The sequence below is a fragment of the Bos grunniens genome, chromosome 22 (assembly GCF_055505025.1).
Source record: "Bos grunniens cultivar Pamir isolate PY7600 chromosome 22, Bosgru_T2T1.0, whole genome shotgun sequence".
Classification (NCBI taxonomy): Eukaryota; Metazoa; Chordata; class Mammalia; order Artiodactyla; family Bovidae; genus Bos; species Bos grunniens.
This window is the reverse complement of record NC_141186.1, coordinates 52,099,903-52,108,583: the sequence shown is the minus strand read 5'-3', so window position 1 is coordinate 52,108,583 and position 8,681 is coordinate 52,099,903. Positions and strand designations below refer to the sequence as shown.

The window sequence follows — 8,681 nt, the reverse complement described above, 5'->3', positions numbered from 1 at the left end:
GCAGCATGGAGGATCTTAGTTTCCCAACGAAGGATCGAATCTGGGCCCCCTGCACTGGAAGAACGGAGTCTTAAACACTGGACCACCAGGGAAGTCCCAAGATGTCTTAAAAAAAACCCACTAAAACTAGACTGAGGAGGTTGGCTTTGCTTTGGCAGCCAACTCAAAGCCTTTGTTTTTTCGTAACCTGAAGCCACGGGTGTTTGTTATGAATACAAGCGTCAAATGACAATTGGATCCCAAGATTCATTGCTTTTGGTTTCAATAGAAAAATCACTTTTTTTGGTTTGTATTTGAAAAATACCAAAGATCGCAATAATGTGTAACATACCACTTACAAGAATATATTGAAAGAAAGATGTCCGAACTACCTTTGTTAACCTGAGCAGTCTTCTCTCTGAAAATAACACTCCTAACAGTCTCCAGGGAACAGGGTGGCGCAGATTCCGAGTGGAAGTCTTGTGAGGCTGTGGGGCACTCTCAGAGCCTGTCTGCTATGCGTTCATGGTCCCTGGTCTCCGGAGCACACAGCCTAGCGGGGGCATGTGAGCCAGCAGTGCCCACCTGCCGTGTTCCCACACTCACATCTGTGTATTGGCCACTGTGCTTGGTCCCCAGGCCCTGTTGCATTACTGACCTTCTGGGATTCTTTCCCATGCTTTTGAAGTGTATCCTTTAGAAGAAGTTCACGTAGTTCGGTTTTCTTGGTGGGGAACTCGCTGTTTTTGTTTATCTGTGATTCTCTTCCTTTTGCTCTCCTTCTTGCAAGGTGGTTTTGCCAGTTACACATTCTAACTTGACCATCTACGGTTCGTGGACAGCCTCCTCTAGTCTTAAGTCTCCCACTGTTGCTGGTGAACAGCTGTTAAATTGTCCCTGTGTTAAATGCTCTGGCTTTCAATCCAGAATGAGCCCAAAATCCTCCGTCTTTGGTATTCTGCCCACATTATGTGCCCAGCTGTGGCTTTCTTCTTGTTTACTCTGTTTAGGATTCATGGGTTTTCTTGATTTTGTGGATTCAAGTTTTTCATCAGGCACTCTTCCTTTAAAAATTAACTTTCTTCCATTTTCTCTATTCTTTCCTTTGGGGACTCAAATTTGATGTAGCAAGACCTTTTCATTATATTCTGTTTCTCCTCTCTTTCTACCTCTTTCCTACTCTCCTCATCAGTATAAGTACAATAAACATCTGTCTTACCGTTACATTCTAAAGAATTTTCTGGCATATTTCTCCAGTGCATTATCTCTTCAGTTGGGTCTCATCTATAATTTAACTCATCAACTGAGTTTTAAATTTCAATAATTATATTATTCATTTTTACAAGAATAAATGAATTTTCTGGAAAAGAAGGGCATTCCTTGGGGGTGTCAGCAAAGGTGAGAACAGGGGCACAAGAAAGGGAGAGGAGTCCTGGGTCAGAGGGACGGGGGTGCTGTCCAAGTCCATTTTTTATTAGATAAGACCTCTGCTGCCAATTTCATGGATGCCTAGTGTGTGAGAGCATCCAGGGGTGCCAGGCGGGAGGGGACCAGGAAGACCCAGCCTAGGGTGTGTGGATTTGAACCTCCCCATTTTTAACCCAAGATCTCAAAAGACTTCATGATTCTGGTCCATTAGACTGTCAAGTTAATGCAGGTAATTTTGGAAACAGTGGTAACAAGACCGAACTGGAACAAGCTTCTGGCTTTTATGGGCTTCCCTTGCGGCTCAGCTGGTAAAGAATCCGCCTGCAATGTGGAAGACCTGGCTTCGACCCCTGGGTTGGGAAGATTCCCTGAAGAAGGGAAAGAAAGGCTACCCTCTCCAGTATTCTGGCCTGGAGAATTCCATGGATTGTACAGTCCATGGGGTCACAAAGAGTCAGACACGACTGAGTGACTTTCACTTTGGCTATTTATAGACCACTCCAAAGTGTGACCCTCCTGGCTTGGCTTTTGTTGAATTTGAAGATCCTGGAGATGCAGCTGATGCTGTCTGAGAGCTAGACGGAGGAACACCGTGGCTGCCAAGGAAGAGCGGAACTCTCAAATGGTGAAAAGAGAAGCAGAAATCATGGCCCACCTTCTTCTTGGGGTCGTTGCCCTCCAGATGATTACGGGAGGAGTCCTTCATCTCCATGCACATCTCCAAGACGGAGATGCTTCTCCCAGAGCCAGAGCAAGTCCCTTTCTAGAGACAGGAGAAGAGAGAGATCACTGTCCCAGTAGAGAAATCACAAGCTGTCTGGTTCTTTCTAGATCTTTCTAGACCTAGCAGGTCTAGGTCAAATGAAAGGAAATAGACCTCTGAAGTCCAGAAAGGCACACAACTAGTTAGGGGCAGAGCCAGGATTGAAACATAGATCTTCTTATTTCTTTAGGGTCTAGCAGTTGGTCAGGACCACCCAAGAGGGAAGGGATTAGATACTGAAAAGACTGAGATGGATTCCAGTCCGTGTCATCCAAAATAAACTACGAATGAAGTATAGAGAGACCCAACAAAGATCAGTTGTTCTTCCATGACTACTTTGACATATTTATTTTAAAAAGTATACACTGATAACCCACCTGAATCCTCCTCTTTTTGTTTCCCCTTTTGGTGCCCCTGCTTTGTGGTACACGAAGCACACTTTCAAACGAGGCTACTAGGAATTGCAGCCTGAAAAGGGAGCCACAGCTTTGCCTGCACTGGAGCAGGCAGGACGGTCTTGAATGCAGCTGGAAGCCAGGGAGCGGTGGGGGACTCCCGGAGAACCGCAGCTCCTCCCAGTCGCTGATTCCGGGAAGAGCGGCTGGAAGGCAGATGCTTGAGGAGGCTAACGTTGGGGCACCGTCGCCACCTGGTGGCGTAGCCTGGTTATTGCCGCGATCGCGCCTACAAGCCCAGAGAAAGGAGAGAACAAAGGAAATGTGGGCGGAGGCGCCAGGCTGGGCGATTTGACTTTGCCGAAAGAATTGCTGAACCGCCTTGTGCATTCCTGGAAGGTGCTAGCCTCCGAAGAGCTGATCTCTTGGTTATCCGAGTGTGCAAACAGAGAGCCCTGGGCCTTACAGGACTTCCAGGCGTCATTACATGGAAATTAGAAAGACCACAGTCTTGAGATCTTAGAATCATCAAGGTAATCCCCATCCCCCATCCCTGCCGCCAGGTCACTGTCACAGGGGCTGAGAACTGCCCGAGGTCACCCAGCTCCAGTCGCTGTTCCCGCCTCCGCCTCCGCCCCCGCCCAATATGGGCAGCCTTTGTTCACTAAGGTCTCAGCGACATTCCGGCCCCAGGCGGCAGAGTTTACCTTATCTCTGTGGCCCTCCCTGGGGGCACAGGGCCTTCGGACCCACGCCCTCTGCCTCCCTCTCCGCGCTGGAGCTGACCTCCCTCCCGCCTCCTGCTCCCCTTCCCTCGGGTCCCCGCCGCCACCGAGACCTCTGTCCTACACCTGTCCTTTCAACTGCCATTTGCACATCTGGGACAAGTTGCTGTCACCAGTCTGGATATTTCTCCGGGGCAGTCCCCTCGCGTTCACCCCCTGACCACCCAGAATCTGTACAGTCCACTGTCTTAACCCGCCCTGTCGACGTAGGAGGTGCTCAGCACTGCTGTCCCCTCCTCCTACAATGTTTTCTTTCGAAATAACATCATACTTAGAGAAAAGTCGCAAAAATAGTACAAAGAAGTGCCTTACCCGCTTTGGTGGTGATTTAGTCTCTAAGTCATGTCCGACTCTTGGGACCCCATGGACTGTAGCCCGTCAGGCTCCTCTGTCCATGGGATTTTCCAGGCAAGAATGCTGGAATGTGACATTTCCTTCGCCAGGGGATATTCCGGACCCAGGAATCGAACCCCGGTCTCCTGCATTGCAGGCGGATTCCTGCATTGCAGGCAGATTCTTTACCGACGGAGCTACCACTGAGCTGCGGGAGAAGCCCTACTCCCTTTACTGAGAGTCATTTATTTTTAACATTTGCCCCATTTGCTTTCTTATCCTTTGTTTCCATCACACACACGCACTCTTAGAGTTTATTAAACCATTTGAAAGTAGGTTACATCATATTCGTTAACCTTCAGTGTCATTTCCTGAAAATAAGGATATCCTTATATAATTATAAAATTCAGGAAATGTAACATTGAGACAATATTTTAGCCTAATCAATAGTGTGTATTTCAGCTTGGATAATTGTCCCCAAAATGTCCTGTCTAGCACTTTTTGTTTCTGTTTTGTCCCAGACCTAATTCAGGTTCACATATTTCATTTACTTGTCATGTCTCGAGTCTCCTTAATCTGAAAAGTTAGCCTCTATTGTTTGTGACACTGATATTTATGAGGGATACAGGTCAGTAATTTTATTAAATTTTTCAATGCACATACTTCCTTTCCTCCTGTATTTTTTGCTGTAAGTGCCAAAGGTCTTCCCAGGTGAAAGTGAAAGTCACTCAGTAGGTCTCTTTTCGACCCCATGGAATTCTCCAGGTCAGAATACTGGAGTGGGTAGCTGTTCCCTTCTCCAGGGGATCTTCCTGACCCAGGAATTGAACCAGGGTCTCCTGCATTGCAGGCGGATTCTTTACCAGGGAGCTACCAGGGAAGCCCAAGGTGATGCTGGTGGTAAAGAACCCACCTGCCAGTGCAGGTAGACCTGAGACACGGGTTCGATCCTTGGGTTGGGAAGGTCCCCTGGAGGAGGGCGTGGCAACCCACTCCAGGATTCTTGCCTGGGAAATCCCATGGACAGAGGAGCCTGGTGGGCTACAGTGCATAGGGTTGCAGAGTCAGACACATGCCAAGGGTCTACCCAGTTCCTCAGTTTAGAAGCGTGGGCCCCTCCCTCCCAGCCTCACCAGGTCCTCACGCCTACTGCCCTTCTCTCCAGTGCCCTTCTCTCTCCTCACCAGCCAGCCAGCCTCTGCTCTGCCCTCAGCGACCGGACTGCTTCTCACAAGCTGGTTGTTTAGTGTCGTCCTGCAGCATCAGGAGAGCTTGTCAGAAATGCAGACTTTAGGCCCCAGCCCTACGGAATCAGAATCATTTTAACCTGTTCCTCTTGCATTTCTTTGAGAAGTCCTGCTCTCAGACATCCCTGAAACAGAGCCCCCAGCTCCACACTGAAGGAATGTCCCTCTTGACTGCCCCTGACCCTGACCTCATTCTTGCCTCCCTACCTTCAATTGTGTGCTGTCACCTCTGTACCATTTAGTCCTTCCTGGAATGCCCTCCTGAGACTTCAAGATGAGACTTTAAGGTCACCTCTTGTACACTTCCTGTCACTCCTCTTGGGTGCCATTTCCTCTGAACCTGTCTTTTATTGTAGCTTCTGTTATACCCAAGTGTTACTCCCAAAGGCTCCTGATCTTTAAGTGATTATTCCATTCATTAGTCAGTGAGCTTTCTGAGGGACAGCCTGCATCTTATTCACTTCCTTATCTCCAGGGCCTGGCACAATTCTAATGTCTGTTGAATGAGCACATAATAGAAACAGCTCTTTGTGGGCTTCCCTGGTGGTCCAGTGGTTTAGAATCCACCTTGACAATGGGGACAAGGGTTTGATCCCTGGTCCAGGAAGATCCCACGTCTCTAGGTAACTAAGCCCATGCACCGCAGCTGTTGAGCCTAAGTGCCCTAGAGCCCAGGCTCCACAAGAGGCCATTGTGATGAGAAGCCCCTATTTGCCGCCCTCAAACAGCAACAAGTACCCAGTGTAGTAAAAAAAAAAACCACCCAGCTCTTCTTCCACGTAAGTCTTCCTTCCCAGTAGACCTGAAGTGGGTATTGGGGTATCCAAATGTTGGGACAGAGGTGGCCACAGGGCACCTCAACGGCCCTTTGTGATCCCGGAGATCAGGCCCCAGAGAGAAGTGGCTTACTTGCAGGTTCCTTTCTGGAGACGTTGATCCAGTGAGTCACCACTGACTCATGACCTTCCTGGACAAGTGCCCTCACATGGTTCAGTGTGAGCGGCAGAGTCGTCAAAACCAGAGTTACAGATGAATACACACAAGATGGAGAGACTTAGGTGAAGTTTTAAACATGAAAAACAATTATGTACCTTCTTGCTTAGGAAATAAGTCATGCTGGTGAAGGATAATGGTTAGCTCAAGGATAGGGGAAGACTAGAGGGTTTATAACCAGGCTGGGATAGGCAGGGGACTTCAGCCATGCTGTTTATTCTTAAGCTGTGTGTGGAATATGAGTGAATTATTTTTTATACATTCTTATGTCCTCTGAAAATTCTTACCTGAACCAAGGCATCATGCCTGGCACACAGGTGGCCTCTTTTTTTTTTTTAATGTGTGATTTTGCCCAAGGTTTTCAGTTAACCAGCCCTCAAACTTGTGGGTGCCCACTGTTTACTACATGAAAACTTTCTCCAGGGAGTGCTTCCAGCTCTAACAAGCAAAGTTCAGAGGGTGAGAACAGAATCCCACCCTGTGATGGAAGCTTAAGATGAATGTAGATAAGGCTGGGGTTATATCTTAGCACATGGGCTACAGTTCAGATTTCATTTTATAGGCAATTAAATTCTCAAGGAAGAATAGTTTGAACTGCTGCTACTAAGTCACTTCAGTTGTGTCCAACTCTGTGCGACCCCATAGACAGCAGCCCACCAGGCTCCCCCATCTCTGGGATTCTCCAGGCAAGAACACTGGAGTGGGTTGCCATTTCCTTCTCCAATGCGTGAAAGTAAGAAGTGAAGGGGAAGTCGCTCCGTTGTCTGACTCTTCACGACTCCATGGACTGCAGCCTACCAGGCTCCTCCGTCCATGGGATTTTCCAGGCAAGAGTACTGGAGTGGGTTGCCATTGCCTTCTCCAGTTTGAACTAATTATTCATTTTAGCAAGGTGACAACAGGCCAGATAGGAGACCAGCTGGCTTTTGCAATAATACAGAAGTACTGCCTGCTAATTTATTTTTGGTTGTGCCACATAGCATGCGGGACCTTAGTTCCTTGATCAGGGATTACACCTGTGTCCCCTGCAGTAGAAATGTGCAGTCCTAACCACTGGACTGTCAAAGAATTCTCTCAAATTAAATTTAAAAAGCAGTGTGTGGTATGAGGTGAAGAGAAGAGACTGGCTGAGTAGATACTGAAGCTGTGTGATTGGCAGAAAAGTCTACTTAGTCTACTTTTATATGTCTGAAATTTCTCATTAAAAAAGGTAGGCATCTTATAGAAATGATAAATATACACTGACATGACAAGTAAAAAAACCTTAACTACCAGAATGGATAGTTTGTCTTGGGATAGTTTTTCATAAATGAATAAAGGGCTGTCGCTTCATATAAACTGGTAAGAGAGGTCCAAGGAAACTAGCAAATGATACAGAAATAGATGTTGAGGAGTTCTAATAACATTTCATTGTGAAAGACTGAGAAAAAGCAGATCTCAATTAACATTTAATATGCCTTTTTTTTTTTTTAACCAGTTTTCATTTTTTTGGGTAACTTTCTACTTTGTATTGGGGAATAGCAGATTAACAAGGCTGCAATATTTTTGGGTATTTTATATGCTTTTAAATGTGTACAAATAATATTGTGGATATTTAACTATTTTCGTCATGCAACTTAGCTTGTGGTCTAACTAATCAGAACGTTCAAATCTTCTCATTAGGAATATGGGGTCTTATCTTTGGGAAGGTACTGCAGTATGGGATGGGTTAAACTGACTACAGCCATGTGATTTTACATGTCGTTGAAAATCACGTCTATATATATATATATAACTCTCTTTAAATGTATGTGTATATATACATACATACATATGAGGGTATGGCAGCCCACCCCAGTGTTCTTGCCTGGAGAACCCCATGGACAGAGGAGCCTGTTGGTTAGTCCATAGGGTCACAAAGAGTTGGACATGACTGAAGTGACAGCATGCACACATACCTATATATATACTCTATAATAAACAATAGTGTGGTAAGAGTTGAGTGGACAGTAGGGTGGAAGTGTTTAGACATGAAGTATCTCTCTGTGTAAGTGAAAGAAAGTGAAGTCGCTCAGTCGTGTCTGGCTGTGACCCCATGGACTGTAGCCTGCCAGGCTCCTCTGTCCATGGGATTCTCCAGGCAAGAATACTGGAGTGGATTGCCATTTCCTTCTCCAGGGGATCTTCCCAACCCAGGGATTGAACCCAGGTCTCCTGCATTGCAGGCAGATGCTTTGTCCTGAGCCACCAGGGAAGCCTGGGTTAATAAACCATCCGGGAGAGGCAGTGGGGAGTCTAGTGCTCACGCTGGGGATGTGTTCTCCCTTCCAAATCTTTGAGCACATTAACAGTAATACCCACTGGACTTTGGTATCACAAATTTCCTTTCTTAACAAATCGTCTAATAACTTTTTTTTTTTAAAGGTTGGGATCAAGCTTCTACTAAAGAGGCAAACCAGAAGGGAATTGTGTCTGAAGACTGAGGGAATGGTCCATTGTTTAGGACTCCACACTTTCTCTGCTGATAGATCCCAAAAATGGTGTGGCTTGAGGTGGGACCATGGGTAAAATATAAAGGAATACAAATTCACTGCTATCCAGGCTCCACTCTGTTTTGTAATAGACTTTTGCTCCAGCTGTTATCCACTCTGGCAGTAGCCCCCAGCATCACACATCCAAGTTTTTCTGGTTGCATGTGGGCCCATAACTCACCATCTGCCTGATTTCCTTCTGCAGTATCCTCTCTGGCTCCTTCAGAACACAACTGAAACTCCTATCT

General features: G+C 46.5%; 1 long non-coding RNA gene across 1 annotated transcript; it reads left to right on the top strand.

The window, feature by feature from the left end:
* Positions 1-2,395: 2,395 nt before the first annotated feature.
* On the top strand, positions 2,396-8,498 carry LOC147348572 (uncharacterized). Its single transcript, XR_015151713.1, has 2 exons — positions 2,396-3,098; positions 8,327-8,498. It is a non-coding gene; the product is annotated as an uncharacterized LOC147348572 (long non-coding RNA).
* Positions 8,499-8,681: the final 183 nt, after the last annotated feature.